This window comes from Bos taurus, chromosome 7 (genome assembly GCF_002263795.3).
Source record: "Bos taurus isolate L1 Dominette 01449 registration number 42190680 breed Hereford chromosome 7, ARS-UCD2.0, whole genome shotgun sequence".
Taxonomy (NCBI): Eukaryota; Metazoa; Chordata; class Mammalia; order Artiodactyla; family Bovidae; genus Bos; species Bos taurus.
The window spans coordinates 15930153-15947711 of record NC_037334.1 but is presented as its reverse complement, the minus strand read 5'-3'; the positions used below and the strand labels follow the sequence as shown (position 1 = coordinate 15947711).

The 17559-nt window shown below is 43.7% G+C and overlaps 2 pseudogenes; both read left to right on the top strand.

The window, feature by feature from the left end:
- Nucleotides 1–722: 722 nt before the first annotated feature.
- On the top strand, nt 723–6159 carry LOC112447507 (zinc finger protein 709-like; annotated as a pseudogene).
- Nucleotides 6160–7260: 1101 nt separating this feature from the next.
- LOC132345818 (uncharacterized) lies at nt 7261–17440 on the top strand (annotated as a pseudogene).
- The last annotated feature ends 119 nt before the right edge of the window (nt 17441–17559 follow it).

Below are 17559 nucleotides of genomic sequence, written 5' to 3'. Positions count from 1 at the left end.
TTAGAAAGATGGTAATGATGACCCTATATGCAAGACAGCATAAGAGACACAGATGTAAAGAACAGACTTTTGGACTCTGTGGGAGAAGGAGAGGGTGGGATGATTTGAGAGAATAGCATTGAAACATGTATATTATCATATGTGAAATAGATCACCAGTCCAAGTTTGATGCATGAGACAAGGTGCTCAGGGCTGGTGCACTGGGATGACCCTGAGGGATGGGATGGGATGGGATGGGGAGGGAGGTGGGAGGGAAGTTCAGGGTGGGGAACACATGTACACCCATGGCTGATTCATGTGAATGTATGGCAAAAACCACCACAATATTATAAAGTAATTAGCCCCCAATTAAAATTTAAAAAATAAAAAGAATACTGGAGTGGGTTGCCATTTCCTCCTCCAAGGGATCTTCCCACCCCAAGCATTGAACCTATGTCTCTTGTGTCTCCTTCATTGGCAGTTGGATTCCTTACCACTGTGCCACCTGGGAAGCCCCCATATATCACGGAGGGCTGAGTTAAATGCTGTGTGATAACAAAGGAAATGAGTTTTTTTCCAAAAGAGATAGACATGTTTAAAATGATATTTGATCCATTTGTGTAGCATTTTTCTCATTTCTCCAAGGCACTCTAGACCTTGACATTAGAGAGCAGTAACATTTCAAGTGGTCACAGTAAAAATGCATAAATAGTTTGCATGTTCGTTATGCTGTTAAATTCGTGATGAAGTAAGTATGGACAGAAAGTAAGTTCTGATGACCAAGACATAAAATAAGTGTTTGAAGGTGATAGAATCATATATAATCTTCCTATAAATTGGGCATAAATCCCAGAGTTCTGTCAGACTCACACATCTTACTGGAAACATATTTGTGATGTTTTAGGACAGTGATTTTTGAGGATGTGGCTGTGAACTTCACTCCAGAGGAGTGGGCTTTACTGAATTCTTTGCAGAAGAAACTTTACAGAGATGTGATGCAAATAATTCTGGGGAACCTGGTCTCAATAGGTAAGAATAACATTTCTTCACTTCTTCGAGAACAAGTATTCCTTGCCAATCACCATTGTTCCAAGATGTGGAATGTGGAAAAGGAATACAGTAGTCCCCCTTATCTGCATGGAATACATTCCAAGATGACCAGTGGATGCCTGAAACCACAAATAGTACTGAATCCTATACACACATCAGTACAGTTCAGTTCAGTCGCTCAGTCGTGTCCGACTCTTTGTGACCCCATGAAACACAGCACGCCAGGCCTCCCTGTCCATCACCAACCCCAGAGCCCAACCAAACCCATGTCCATCGAGTCGATGATGCCATCCAACCATCTCATCCTCTGTCGTCCCCTTCTCCTCCTGCCCTCAATCTTTCCCATACATACCCATGATACATTCAGAATTTGGTGCACGTAAGAGATTGATTAAAAGCAAAAAAGCAAAACGGCTGTCTGAGGAGGCCTTACAAATAGCTGTGAAAAGAAGAGAAGTGAAAAGCAAAGGAGAAAAGGAAAGATATAAGCATCTGAATGCAGAGTTCCAAAGAATAGCAAGAAGAGATAAGAAAGCCTTCCTCAGCGATCAATGCAAAGAAATAGAGGAAAACAACAGAATGGGAAAGACTAGAGATCTCTTCAAGAAACTTAGATATACCAAGGGAACATTTCATGCAAAGATGGGCTCGATAAAGGACAGAAATGGTATGGCCCTAACAGAAGCAGAAGATATTAAGAAGAGGTGGCAGGAATACATAGAAGAACTGTACAAAAAAGATCTTCACGACCCAGATAATCATGATGGTGTGATCACTCACCTAGAGCCAGACATCCTGGAATGTGAAGTCAAGTGGGCCTTAGAAAGCATCACTACGAACAAAGCTAGTGGAGGTGATGGAATTCCAGTTGAGCTATTCCAAATCCTGAAAGACGATGCTGTGAAAGTGCTGCACTCAATATGCCAGCAAATTTGGAAAACTCAGCAGTGGCCACAGGACTGGAAAAGGTCCGTTTTCATTCCAATCCCAAAGAAAGGCAATGCCAAAGAATGCTCAAACTACTGCACAATTGCACTCATCTCACCTGCTAGCAAAGTAACGCTCAAAATTCTCCAAGCCAGGCTTCAGCAATATGTGAACTGTGAACTTCCAGATGTTCAAGCTGGTTTTAGAAAAGGCAGAGGAACCAGAGATCAAATTGCCAACATCTGCTGGATCATCAAAAAAGCAAGAGAGTTCCAGAAAAACATATATTTCTGCTTTACTGACTATACCAAAGCCTTTGACTGTGTGGATCACAATAAACTGTGGAAAATTCTGAAAGAGATGGCAATACCAGACCACCTGACCTGCCTCTTGAGAAACCTATATGCAGGTCAGGAAGCAACAGTTAGAACTGGACATGGAACAACAGACTGGTTCCAAATAGGAAAAGGAGTACATCAAGGCTGTATATTGTTACCCTGCTTATTTAACTTATATACAGAGTACAGCATGAGAAACGCTGGACTGGAAGAAGCACAAGCTGGAAACAAGACTGCCGGGAGAAATATCAATAACCTCAGATATGCAGATGACACCACCCTTATGGCAGAAAGTGAAGAGGAACTCAAAAGCCTCTTGATGAAAGTGAAAGAGGAGAGTGGAAAAAGTTGGCTTAAAGCTCAACATTCAGAAAACGAAGATCATGGCATCTGGTCCCACCACTTCATGGGAAATAGATGGGGAAACAGTGGAAACAGTGTCAGACTTTATTTTTCTGGGCTCCAAAATCACTGCAGATGGTGATTGCAGCCATGAAATTAAAAAACGCTTACTCCTTAGAAGAAAAGTTATGACCAACCTAGATAGCATATTGAAAAGCAGACATTACTTTGCCAACAAAAGTCTGTCTAGTCAAGGCTACGGTTTTTCCTGTGGTCATGTATGGATGTGAGAGTTGGAATGTGAAGAAAGCTGAGCGCCGAAGAATTGATGCTTTTGAACTGTGGTGTTGGAGAAGATTCTTGAGAGTCCCTTGGACTGCAAGGAGATCCAACCAGTCCATTCTGAAGGAGATCAGCCCTGGGATTTCTTTGGAAGGAATGATGCTGAAGCTGAAACTCCAGTACTTTGGCCACCTCATGCGAAGAGTTGACTCATTGGAAAAGACTCTGATGCTGAGAGGGGTTGGGGGCAGGAGGAGAAGGGGACAACAGAGGATGAGATGGCTGGATGGCATCACTGACTCGATGGATGTGAGTCTGAGTGGACTCCGGGAGTTGGTGATGGACAGGGAGGCCTGGGGTGCTTCGATTCATAGGGTCACAAAGAGTCAGACATGATTGAGCAACTAAACTGAACTGAACTGATTGAATAGATTGATATGGAGAATGAAATGGCAGTCCACCCCAGTATTATTGCCTGGAAAATCCCATGGACAGAGGAGCCTGGCAAGCTCTGTAGGGTCACAAAAGAGTTGAACATGACTTAGCAACTAACCAACAATAGCCAAGAGACTGATATCAATAACTAAGAATAGAACAAGTATAATACACATGCACTTAACACATGTAAGTGTCAAGTGTGCATAACTTTGCAGTTCAAGGTGAGAAAGCATAATAAGATCAATTTCTTTTTATTTCACAATTTAATAACAGAAGATTAATTTCTCCTATAGGTCTTAGCAACATCAGTATATAGCTTTTCTTAAGTTGGAATTTTCATCTTTTCATTTAAAAAGGACTTTACGGTTTCTGTTTGGCATACCTTAATTCTTGCATCACTATTCTTGCATTTTGGGGCCATCATTAAGAAAAGTGAAGGGACTTACCCTGGTGGTCCAGTGGCTAAGACTCCACACTCCCACTGCAGAGGGGCCAGGTTCAATCTCTGTTCCGAGAACTAGATCTCACATGCAGCAACCAAGACCCAGTGTAGCCAAATAAATAAATATTAAAAAAAAAAAAAGTAAGGCATCGTATCAGAGTCTTCTAAAGTTTGTTTAAAAAAAGAAATAAAGAAAAAGGATTACTTGAACACAAGCACAGGGATATCACCACAGTGATATGGCAACTAAGATGGCAACTAAGCGACAAATGGGCAGGTAGCAAATACAGCATGAACGCAGTGGACAAGGGGATGATTCATATCCTGGACATGGCGGAGGCGGATGTTGCAAGATTTCATCATGCTACTCAGAAGGGTGCACAGTTTAAAACTACGAATTGTTTACTTCTGTGATTTTCCATTTAATATTTTCAGACTGCAGTTGACCATAGGTAACTGAAACCACAGAAAGCAAAACTGTGGATAAGGGAGGACTACCATACACTGGTACATAAACTAAGCATGTTACAGCTGATTGTGGACCTATGATCTAATATTGTTCTATAATTTATAATAATTTGCATTATTTTTCTGGGTCTGTATTTTAGAGGAAATTGGGACAATCATAACATTGAAGATTGGTACAAAACCCAAGGGAGGAAACTAAGGTGAGTTACACACACAGTAGACAATGTTCCATGTGAGAGTCCTGGTATGTCATAAACTTTTTAAAAATTTTTTATTTTTTATGTATTTGTTTCTGGCTGTCCTAGGTCTTTGTTGCTGCACAAGCTTTTTCTCTACTTGTGAAGAGTAAGGGCTACTTTCTGGCTGCAGTGCATGGGTTTCTCACTGCAGGGGTTTCTCTTGTGGAGCACACCCCCTAGGGCATTCAAGCTTCAGTACTTGCAGTATGCAGGCTCAATAGTTGTGACACATGGGCTTCGTTGCTCTGCGGAGTATGGGATTTTCCCAGATCAGGGCTCCAACCCATGTCTCCTGCACTGGCAGGTGGGCTCTTTACCCGTGAGCCACCAGGGAAGCCCCTACCATAGCTTTTTAAAATAAGCAAATAAAACAAATTAATCACAGCTTCAAATTTATTTATCCTTAATTCTTTTTCCACTGAAAGTATTTATTTAAATGTGACATGGGTGTTCATCGTTTGTAACTTTATCCACTTTGGGAAACAATATTAAGAAACTCCATATATTAATATCACTGTTTTCATAATAGCTATATTATGAAAACACTGTTTTCATAATAGTCCGTTACAGAGCTTTCAAACAGTTTAGAAAGGGCAAAAAACGTTCACTTTTGCTATAAAATATAAAAATGTAGTTATAATACCCTACTAATATTTGTGAAATTATTAAAGAAATCAATAATTTCTCATTTTTTACAGAAGTCATGTGGTAGAAAAACTCTGAAAGCAAAGAAGGTAGTCAACATAGAGAAACTGTCAGCCAGATTCTAAATCTTAATCTGAACCAGAAAACTCCTTCTGGAGTAAAGCCATGTGAATGTCATGTGTGTGGAAAAGTCTTCTTGCATCATTCATTTCTTAATAGGCACGTCTGATCTCACACTGTACACAAACCATATGAGTATCATGAATATGAAGAGAAACCATATAAATGCAAGGAATGTGGGAAAACCTTCAGTTACCACAAATCTGTTCACAGACATGAAAGGAGTCACACTGGAGAAAAACTCTATGAATGTAAGGAATGCAGAAAAGCCTTCACATGGCTCACAATCTTTTGAAGACACTGGAGAAGGACCCTATAAATGTAAGGAATGTGGGAAAGACTTTAGTTGTTCCACTTCATTTTGAGCCCATGAAAGAACTCACACTGGAGAGAAGCTCTTCATATGTAAACAGTGTGGTAAATCCCTCAGGTGTCCTCTAGGCTTGCAAATCGATGAAAGAAACCACATTGGAGAAAAACCCTATGAGTGTAAGCAGTGTGGTAAAGCCCTCAGCTGTCCTAGTTCCTTTCAAAGACATGAAAGGATCCACACGGCAGAGAAACAATATGAATATAAACAAAAACTTTCAGTTCTCCTCTAGGTCTGCAAATCCATGAAAGAATTCACACAGGCGAGAAACCCTATGAATGTAAACAGTGTGGCAGAGCCTTCAGTTGTTACACATCCTTTCGAACACATGAAAAAACTCACACTGGAGAAAACCCTTATGAATGTACAGAATGCAGGAAAGCCTTCATTTATCCCACTACCTTTAGAGGACACGTGAGAATGCACACTGGCGAGAAACCGTACAAATGTAGAGAATGTGGGAAAGCCTTCAGTCATCCCAATTCCTTTCGAAGGCATGAAAGATCTCATACATTGTAGAGGCCCAATGCCAAGCAGTGTCTGCTTACCTTTCTTGTGTAAATTCTTTTAGTTGTATACGTTGGATTGCCAATTGATCAAACTGTTTCAGTTGGGTTTTTTTTCTTTTTTCTTTTGCTTCCTCCCTCCCTTCCTCCTTGACTGTGTTTTCATCACTGGATATACCTCAGGGGAAGAGGTGTCCTCTCTACCCTGGTGTTTGTCATTGTTTTCCTCCAGAGAGCCTCACATCACTGCCATTAATGTTAGGGATCTCTCCCCATGATAGCTGGTTGCTTTATAGGATTTAAGGACCAACAGCTTAGTTCAGGTTTGAACTAATAATACCTTTGCTGACCACAGGGGTGCCGTGGTGTTTTCCTGTAAAACCTCAAGGGTAGGATCTTTGTTGCGGTACAGGTAGGGGCTACAGCACCAGAGGTACCCAAGAGTCTGGTGGTGGTGTTCCATCATTAAGTCATGTCCAACTCTGCAACCCCATGGACTGCAGCACGCCAGGCTCCTCTGTCCTCTGATTTCTCATGGAGTTTGCTCAAATTCATGTCCATTGAGTCACAGATGGCTACAGTCCATAGGGTCGCAAAGAGTCGAACATGACGGAAGCAACCTGGCATGCACACACTAGTGTTTCTGTGGTTAAGACTCTGAGCTTCCACTGCAAGGGGCACAGATTTGATCCCTGGTCAGGGAACTAAGAGCCCTCATGCCACATGCTGCAGCCAAAAATTTTTTCTAGTTTTTTAATAAAAAGGTTACTCCCACAGGAAATAAAATTGCAAACTGCTAAGGAAAATCAGTTACAGGGCCTTAATAATCAACAGAATCACAAATACTCAAATCAGCTGAGATAAGCAGCCCACGGTTCAGAAGGAAAAGCTACATTCTGAAGGCTTCCCAAGTGGCTCAGTGCTAAGGAATCAGCCTGCCAATGCAGGAGTTGTGGGTTCAATCACTGAGTTGGGAAGATTGACTGGAAGAGGAAATGATAACCCAATTCAGTTTTCTTACCTAGAAAGTCCCATGGACAGAGGAGCCTGGTGAAATACAGTCCATGGGGCCGCAAAGAGTCAGACATGACTGAGCAACTAAGCATGCACAAAGATGAAACACCGTCAAGCTTTGGTCTCCAGACTCCTGGTTGAAATTGAACTACTGGCCCAGATCAGTCCCTGGAGAAGCAAGGTAGGTCCATCAGAGCAGCCACAGGAGTAAACAACTCTGGGAGCTCTGCCCACCCTCCTCTCCCTGGGGAATAATGGGGAAAAGCTCACTCTCTGGGGCTTCCATTCTCACAATGAGGAAACCCTCACCCAGATTCACCTAAAAGTTCTGACCCAAAGGACTCTCAAATTCAATACCTTCTGCCAGAAGACAGAACACATGACCTTCACAGATTTTTTTTCCCCCCAACGGGCAGAAATTACTCGGAGTGCAGCTACATTGTGAATGTAAAACTGTAAACCACATCTTTTCTTTTTTATTGGCTGTGCCAGGTCTTAGTTCTGGTGTGTGGGATCTTCAGCTGTGGCATGCAGAATCTAGTTCCCCAACCAGGGATTGAACCTGGGCTCTCTGCATTGGGAGTATGGAGTTTCAACCACTGGACCACCAAGGGAAATCCCTCCAACCTACATCTAGAAATAGGTACAAAGGAACCATAGTTAGAACCTTGAGAAGGGCCTTACCGGGCCACCCCAACACCGGTGCATCCCCAGATTTCCAAGGTTATAGCTTCTCTCAGTAGCAAGAGCTCTTTCTCAGGTGGGTGTGAGCAGGAACACACCTACAAGGGAGGTTATCAGGAAGAACCATCTGGCCTTTAAGTTCTCCCCTTTGCAGCCTCAAGGCAGGGGCTTAGCTTGAAGACACTGACCTCAGGCTCTGCTCCCATTCAGGTTGCTCTGGACCAGCATTGAGATTTTAAAAGTGACAAACCCATTGTTTGAAGAATCCAGTGCATGCATGCCAAGTCGCTTCACTCATGTCCGGCTCTTTTCGACCCTAGAGACTGTAGCCCACCAGACTCCACTGTCCATAGGGTTTTTCCAGGGAAGAATACTGGAGTGGGCTGCAGTACCCTCCACCAGGGAATCTTCCTGACCCAGGGATTGAACCCATGTCTCTTATGTCTCTTGCATTAGCAGGCAGTTTCTTTACCACTAGTGCCAACAGGGAAGCCCCAGTAGAATCACTCAAACCCAGTGTTTATATGTAAAAAAGGGAAGAAAATTGTAAGGCATTTTTTTTAGTTCAGCTAGAAAATTCACAACTATATAATATCTATTCCTTTCAGAAAATGAATATGGCAGTTGTTATTTGCACAGAAATAAACCACTTGAAAAACAATCACATTAGAACCCGTCTTAAGTGTTGCAAGTCTAAGCCTGATGGTCCATTTGAAACAACCCACAAGAAAATGACAGTGTAGTAGGGGTCATCCCAGAATAGCAAGCTCCCCACCCAACCCCACCCGCAACCCCGCTGCCACACATAGCCATGTCCTCCACCTGCCTCTCGTCTGTGGAAAAACCTTAGCCTCCCAGGCCTTCCCCAAGTTCTAAAGAGTAAATTTAATCAGAGGAGTGAGAAAATGCAGAAAGAAAGGTCAACAATTGAGCAAAACAAAATAATAATACTTCAGCCAGTAAAGTCAAGGACTTTCATTCCTCCTCAAGTGCGTGCTAAGTTGCTTCAATAGTGTCTGACTCTTTGCAACTTCATGGACTGCAGTCCACCAGGCTCCTCTGTCCATGGGATTCTCCAGGCAAGGATACTGGAGTGGATGGCCAGGTCTTCCAGGGGATTGTCCCAACTCAGGGATTGAAACCTTGTCTCAGGCATCTCCTGCATTGCTAGTCGGGTTCTTTACCACTAGCACCATCTGGGAAGCCCTGCTCCTCAAGGACTATAGATAATACTCTGAGCCATATCCTCTGAGCTGTTTTGCAGATACTGAAGCCCCCACCAAGTGGAAGAAGTTAACTGTATGCAGCCCACAAGCAAATAGACCTCAGACTGGTTGGAACCAGAAAGTTGATGATGTTGACTCCCAAAAACATCAGAAGAATGTCCATCAGCTGATCATGCACCCCACAAACCCCTCTCCCTCATCCTATCTTTAAAAATCTTTCCTGAAAGCCTTCAGGAGTTCAGGACTTTTAAGCACTAGCTTCCTGGACTCCTTACTTGATGCCCTGCAATAAATGCCACACTTTCCTTCACCACAGCCCAGTGTCAGTAGGTTGACTTTTCTCTGCAGGGGTGAGTGAACCCAAGTTTGGTTCCTAACAAGACCTCAGAATAGTTATGCACACTCCCAGGGAAATTTTTAGAAAGGAAGAATTCTTTGCAAATGGAATGTAATAACACTGAAGTCATTATTTCATTTTTCTGAAACATTCCTTTCTTGCTCGTTTGAAATATTTTATTCTTATTAATGATATTTTACAAATAGAAAAATGAGATTCAAGTGAATAAATTTTTCAAGGTGACAAACAGCGAGGGGCAGTGCTCACAGGTGAGTTTCCAAAGAACCTCCACCCAAATGTCTTTCCCAAGGATGTCTGTGACCAGGAAAGATCTCAGAGGGTTTTATACAACACAGTTACAGGTGGTTATTCTCTGCTTAGCTCTCATGTAAAATAGCCACAAACAAAAAAATGAATCTTTTTAAAGTGAGCCAAGCATTGACTGTGGGGAAATGACAATTAAAATATTGGGTCTGTTTGAAATGATCATGGAGAACGAATAGCTGATGACGCTGTGAATTAGAGAGGACAAGTTGGCTATGAGAAGGCGGGAGGGATCTGAAAGTTTAGGGATTTATTGCCAGCCCTAGGAAGCGTTGGAGAAGGCAATGGCACCCCACTCCAGTACTCTTACCTGAAAAATCCCATGGACGGAGGAGCCTGGTGCACTGCAGTCCATGGGGTGGCTAAGAGTCCGAAAGGACTGAGCAACTTCACTTTCACTTTTCACTTTCATACATTGGAGGAAGACATGGCAACCCACTCCAGTGTTCTTGCCTGGAAAATCCCAGGGACGGGGGAGCCTGATGGGCTGCAGTCTGTGGGGTCGCACAGAGTTGGACACGACTGAAGCGACTTAGCAGCAGCAGCAGCAGGAAGCATTAGGCAGGAGGGACAGGTCATGAACTTGAGGTTCTACTCCTAAATTTTTGAATAATTCAAAAGACGATGAATGCCACTGGGAAGGGAAAAGGGACTGGGGACCCCACAGACCACAGCTGCTCCCACTCGCCAACCCCTGAAACCGAGTCACAACTGTCCCTGGCTGATCCTTCCTGTGGTCACCGTACAATCTGGAGGAGACAAGGGACTGCTGGGTCAGGGCTGCCCAGAGAGGATCCAGAGCCAAAGTCGAGGAGCACAGTGAAGGGACAGGACCACCTTCCCCGACCCGGGTCCTTGCTTTCAGTCCCGCCCCCACTAGCGAGCCCAAGGGGACTGAGGTCCCAGAGGCACCCTCGGCCCACCTGGGTCCGCAGACTCCAGAGCTGACTGCAGAGGGCCCCGTGTCCCACCACGGCCGAAGCCCACTCAATCTCCCCTCTCCGCACACTTCCCGACTTCTGGGGTCCTCCCAGCCTCCCCACTTCCACTTCCGAATCCGGCGCAGGTCTAGGCGCAACAAAAGCTCCACCTGCGGCGGGGAAGCACAAGTGAGACGCGATCCCCAGCGCATCCACGCGGAGGAACAATGTCCACGCCAGGCAGAGAGTGGCCCCACGCACCTGCCCTTGATGCGCTCCCTAGAGCACCCTTCGAAAGGACGCTCCCTCCCCACCACCATCACCCTGCCCCCATGGGTAACAGCAGGTGGAGGTCACGTGGCCAAACAGACCTGGCTTCTGCCCTGACCCTCCAAGGATCTTTGCGTTTAAGCCGAGCTAGCTCAGACCTGAGGGGGACACAAATGTGTAAGCAGAGAACTCAAGGCTGTTTTTAGTGGAATGGACCCCTTGAGGAGCAGGCCCAGAGCACATGGATTGCCTGCCTCAGGACAGCCTGGAACAGGATGATCTCCTCCCACCAATCACAAACTATGAGAAGTCTTCATTAAATTCTTAGGTATCCGCTTTACTCTGGCAGGAGATTGACTTCACATTAGTTTCTAAGTGTGTTCTTAAAGCACTTTGAGATGTGAACAGCTATAATATTCCCACAACAAATTTCCTATTTTCTCTGATAAAAGAAAATAAAGGGTTATGTAAATGTGGGATATACCCAGAAACGACTAATATTCTTAAGAGAGTCGATTGATGTTGTTATTGTTCAGTCATTAAGTCTTGTCCCACTCTTTAGGACCCTATGGACTGCAGCACACCAGGCTCCTCTGTCCTCCACTATCTCCTGGAGTTTGCTCAAACTCAAGTCCATTGAGTCAGTGATGCCATCCTACCATCTCATCCTCTGTCTTCCCCTTTTCCTCCTGCCTTCAATCTTTCCCAGCATCAGGGTCTTTTCCAATGAGTCAGTTCTTCACATCATGTGACCAAAGTATTGGAGCTTCAACTTCAGCAGCAATCCTTCCAATGAATATTCACGGTTGACTGGCTTGATCTCCTTGCAGTCTGAGGGACTTAAAGAGTTTTCTCCAGCGCCACAATTTGAAAGCATCAATTTTCAGGCACTCAGCCTTCTTTATGGCACAAAATTCTTAATGCACTTATCCATTTATTTGAAGGGCTGTGTTGAGATGCAATATACATACTACATACAACATAAGGCCACTTTTAAATGGACAATGCAGTGGTTTTCAGTATATTCACAGACATGCAGTCATCACTATGGTCCATCTTAGAACATTTATATCATTTCAAAAAGAAACCCCTGTACCTTCTAGCCATCAGTGTCTTCCCATCTTCCTCTTCCAGGCCCTAGGCAATCACTAATCTGCTTTCTGTCTCTCTAGGTTTCTATATTCACTGACTTCATATGAATGGAATTCTATAAAATGTGGACTTTGTGGTTAACTTCATTTATTTAGCATAATTTTTCAAGGGATATCCAGGTATTGATACTTCTTTCTTTTTATGGCAGAGAAATATGCCATGAAATTAAAAGATGTTTTCTCCTTGGAAGGAAAGCTATGATAAATCTAGACAGCATATTAAAAAGCAGAGACATCACTTTGCTGACAAAGGTAGGTATAGTCAAAGCTATGGTTTTTCCAGTAGCCATGTACAGATGTGAAAGTTGGACCATAAAGAAAGCTGAGCACCAAAGAACTGATGCCTTTGAACTGTGGTGCTGGAGGACTCTTGAGAGTTCCATGGATGGCAAGATCAAACCATTCAATACTAATACCTGAATATTCATTGGAAGGACTAATGCTGAACGTGAAGCTCCAATACTTTGGTCTCCTGACATGAAAAACTGACTCATTAGAAGAGACCCTGATGCTGAAAAAGATGGAAGGCAGGAGGAGAAGGGGACAACAGAGGATGAGACGGTTGGATGGCATCACTGACTCGATGAATGTGAGTTTGAGCAAACTCAGGGGGATAGTCAAGGACAGGAAAGCCTAGTGTGCTGCAGTCCATAGGTTTGCAAAGAGTTGTACACAACTTAGCGACTGAACAACAATAATAAAATATTCTGTTGTGTGGCTATAGCACATTTCTGTATCCATCTGTTAAAGGACATAGGATTATTACTACTTTTGACTATTATGGAAACTGTTGCTATAAGCATTTGTAAAAAAAAAACCAGAAACCTCAATTGGAGTCAGGGGACCACAAGGCAGAGCTCTCATATCCTACAATGATAGCAGAGCCAAAGAGGAAGAAGGAGGCTTCTTTCCCTGCAAGGACTCAGCCAATGAAAAACCATAGATTTTTTTTACTATCACCCTCATAATGTCCTTTTCCCTCTGTAAACGCATCCTCCTTCCTTTGCTCTGGGGTGACTGGCTCACAACTCACCATGACTTCAGGTCCTGAAGTGTAATTCTCTGCCGATCCCAAGTAAACCCATGTTTGCTGGAGAAATATCTGACAGTTCATTTCAAGTCAATGCATTCATGCACAAATTTTTGTGTGGACATGTGTTTTTATTTCACTTTGATACATGCCTGGGAGTGGAATCAATGGGTCATGTGGTAATTCTAGCTTTAATCTTTGAGGAACTGCCAGACTGTTCCAAAGTGACTGCATCATTTTCTATTTTCCACCAGCAGTGTATGAAGGTTTCAATCTCACCATATCCTCAAGTATACCTGCTATTCTCTCACTTTTGATTCTAGCCATTCTAGTGGATATGGAGTTGTTTCTCACTGTGGTTTTTTAATTGAGTTATAATTAGCATATCACATTATATTGAGTTGGCTAGTGCTACCTTAGGGAAAACTTGAATAAACTTTTTGGCCAACCCAGTATTAGTTTCAACTGTACAACATAATAATTCTATATTTGTATGTATTGCAATATGACTACCACAATAAGTCTAGTTAACCTCTCTCACCACACATATCTACCAAAAAAAATTTTTTTTTTCTTGCAATGAGCACTTTTAAGCTCTACTCTCTTGTGTTCATTTGCTCAGTTATGTTCAACTCTTTGGACCCTTAGGTCTGTAAGCCACCAGGGTCCTCTGTCCATGGAATTTTTCAGGCAAAAATACTGGAGTGGGGTGCATTTCCTCCTCCAGGGGATCTTCCTGGACCAGAGATTGAACCCAGATCTCCTGCATCTCCCACATTGGCGAGCAACTTCTTTACCACTGAGCCACCAAGGAAAGCCAGTAAATGTTGTTTAGTCACTAAGTCATGTCTGATTCTTTTGCAGCCCCATGGACTATAGCCTGCCAGGCTCCTCGGTCCACTTTCAAATATGCAATACAGTATTATTGATTATATTGCTATACTGCACATTACATTCCTGTGACTTATTTTATAAACGGGAATTTGCACTATTTGAATTCCTTCACCAATTTTGCCCACCACCCCCCCTCATTGTAGTTTTGACTTGTATTTCCTTCATGTGTAATCATGTCCAGAAATCCTAGTATATCTTCCTTGGAAAAATTTCTATTCCAGTGTTTTGCCACCTTTAAATTGGATTATTTGGCTTTTTATTATTGATTAGGAGTTCTTTATACTTTATCCAAGTCTCTGACCAGTATATAATTTTCAATTTTTTTTTGCCTTCTGTGGGCTGTTTTCACTCTTACTTTAAGAGTTTTTACTTTTGATTGTGATCACATACATATACTATAAAAATGTACATCTTAACTATTTTAAGTGTACAGATCAGCAGTGTGAAGTACATTGACTATGGAAAACCAATCTCCAGAGCTTGGTTTTCATCATGCAAAACTGAAACTCTGTACTCATTAAACAACTCCCCATTCATACCTTCCTCCAGCCCCTGAAACCACTGTTCTACTTTCTGTCTCTATAAATTCCACTGCTACGGGAACCTCACATAAGTGGGATCATGCAGTGGTTGTCCTGCTCGGATAGGCCTATTTTACTTCACATGATGTCCCCACGGTCTATCTGTGTTTTAACATGTGTCAGAACTTCCTTTCGCATTGAGTGTGCACTCACTTGCTCAGTTGTGTGGGGCCCCCAGTTATGTGGGCCCCGTGGACTGTGGCCCGCCAGGCTCCTCTGTCCATGGGATTTCCCAGGCAAGAATATTGGAGTGGGTTGCCATTTCCTCCTCCAGGGGATCTTCCCAACTCAGGGATTGAAGCTGCATCTCCTGCGTCTCCTGCATCGCAGACAGATTCTTTACCACTGACTGAGCCACCAGGGAAGCCCCCTTTCTCATTAAATCTGAATAATATTCTATTACATGTATGCTCCATCTTATTGATCCAGTCGTCCTTGATGGACTCTTGGGTTGCTTCCACATTATTGCTGTTGTGAATAATGGCCCTATGAACAAGTGTACAAGTATCTGTCCATATTTTAGATTCTTTTGAGTGTACACCCAGTAGAGGAATCGCTGAGGAACCGTCCTATTGTTTTCCATACCAGAAGAATAATTTTATATTCCCACCAATAGTGCACAGGGATTCTAATGGTGTGTTCCCTTTCTTGATGGTGCTCTTTGATGCACAACATTTATTAATTTGGTGAAATCCAAAATATCTTTTTTTCCCTCTATTTGCTTTCGGGGTCATATCTAAGAATACTTTGCCAAATCCAAGGTCATAAATTATTTCCTTCTGATTGAAAGGCGATAGGATCACTCTTTATCTGGCTTTTCTGGGTTTGACATCTAAAAGAGAGGTTCTAACGGAGTAAAGACGCTGAAACTAAGTGATGGGGCAAGTGACTGCTCAAGGGGCAGCAGAGCCAGATCCAGAGTCAGCTTCTAGCCCTCATTTAGGTTGAACTTAGGTTCAGCCAAGTGTTTAAGGTAGCGCTTTGCACAAATTTCAGATCAAATTGCTGGAATAGGCAGATCCTGTGCTCACCTCCTCTCAGGGACACACCAAAACTATAACCACATATAGAACCGCTGCCTCTGAGAATTGACCTGAAGACTAGCACGACAGATTTTCTACACCTAAGGCTGTAAAGAAAAGGTTACATTGAGAAAGGTAGGAGGCACAGAGTCCTGGTCTAGTGAGAACCAACCGCCCCCACACTCCTGTGTGGCAACCCACAAACAGGAGAGATATCACAACCGCAGAGGTACCCCCTGATGAGCAGGGGTCCAGGTCCCATATCAGGCTCCCCAGCCTGGGGAGCCTGCACTGGGAAGCTGAGCGCCCAAAACAGCTGACTCTGAAAACCAGCAGGGCTCACATCTGGGGGAGCCCAGAAGCCATAGGAAAGGGAAGAGACTCCACTCTTAAAGGACTCATGCAGAGACTCATTCACTCCAAAGTCCATCATAAAGGCAGCAGCTTGAAAAGCACCTGGGCCATACAAAAAGGAGAATCATCGGCTAATTTCAGGGTGTGCACCAGAGGGGCAGGGGTCCAGTGGAACTTTAGGGACAGAAGTGCTGGCAGTCATTTGTTTTTACTTTCTTTCCACGTAGCTGGCCTGGTGCTGGTGAGCACCATTTCTATCAGTCTCCATCAGCCTACCTAACACCACCTGCCCTGCCCCTGCTTTCTCTTAAGAACTCAAGAGGCCAGCCATACGCACCAGCACCCCCTCCCACAGCAGTTTCAGCCAGGGCCTGTAGACATTTGGACCAGGGACCAGCTCGACCTACTAAGGCCATCTGCAGCAGTCACAGACAGGTCTGCCTGGGGACCAACCTCACCCACCAGAATACCTGCAATAACTGCTGTCTACCCATCACAGGAGGGCACATGTAGGGGATACCCCCGGGACACCTGGCTTTGTTGACCAGGGGAGATGGCCCCACTGGATCCATAGGACACCTCCTACATAAGGCCACTCTTTCAAGGCTGGGTGACATAACTGAATCTTTCAAAGAATATCTTTCAAACATGAGGATCTCTCAGAGAAACAACTAAGCAAAGAGGAGATAAGAAACTTACCAGATAATGAATTAAGAGTAACACTTGTAAAGATGTTCATCAGACTCAGTAGAAAACTGGATGGATTTGATGAGAGAGTCACCAAAAGCCTAGGCAAGTTGCAAGCCTCCTTCAGCAAAGGGCTAGAAACTATAAAAAAGGAAGATTTAAAACTTTTGTATTCATTTACTAAAACCAAAAATACACTCGTGGAAACCAGCAGGAGGTCAGAGAAGGCAAGAAAACAGACTGGTGATGTGAGTGACGAGGGTAGTAAAAGTCACTCAATCAGAAGAGCAAAAAGGAAAGAGAACAAAACAGAAAAACAAGAAAAGGGCCCATGAGGGGGCCCAACTTCTCCGGCAGGGGAAGGAGCAGCCATGGCCAAGCAGACCAGCTTCCAGAGTCCTCTCCCCACTCCCAGCACGTGCCCACCCTGCTGCCAGGGTGCCCCCGAGGACGGTCAGCTCCTCATCGGGGGTGGAGAAGGAGGAGCCCAAGAGGAGACCTGGGAGGCTGTCAACTAAACCTACTCCCGCCAAAGTGGAAACAAAGCCAAAGAAGGCAACAGGAAAGGATGAATTTTACATAGAAAAGTGCAAGCAAAAGGGGAAAGGGGAGCAAAGGGAAAACGGGGGAAATGGCCACCCAAGAGACTAAAGATTTACCTGCATCAAATGGAGAGGCTGAAAACAAGGCGAGCCCAGCCTCTGATGGAGCAGGAAAGAAAGAAGTTACGTGTGATTAAGATCACACACCCGAGCCTATCAGTGGTTCCTGTCTACCTTCTTGTACAATACAAAGGAATATTTGTATCAATTATTTTGTAAATGCAAAGTTTTTTAGCAGCTCTAGTAGTATTTTTAAGAAGATAGAAATCCTACCTCATCCATTTTTAAGGTGCAAACGCTTTCTTTTTAAATTTTAG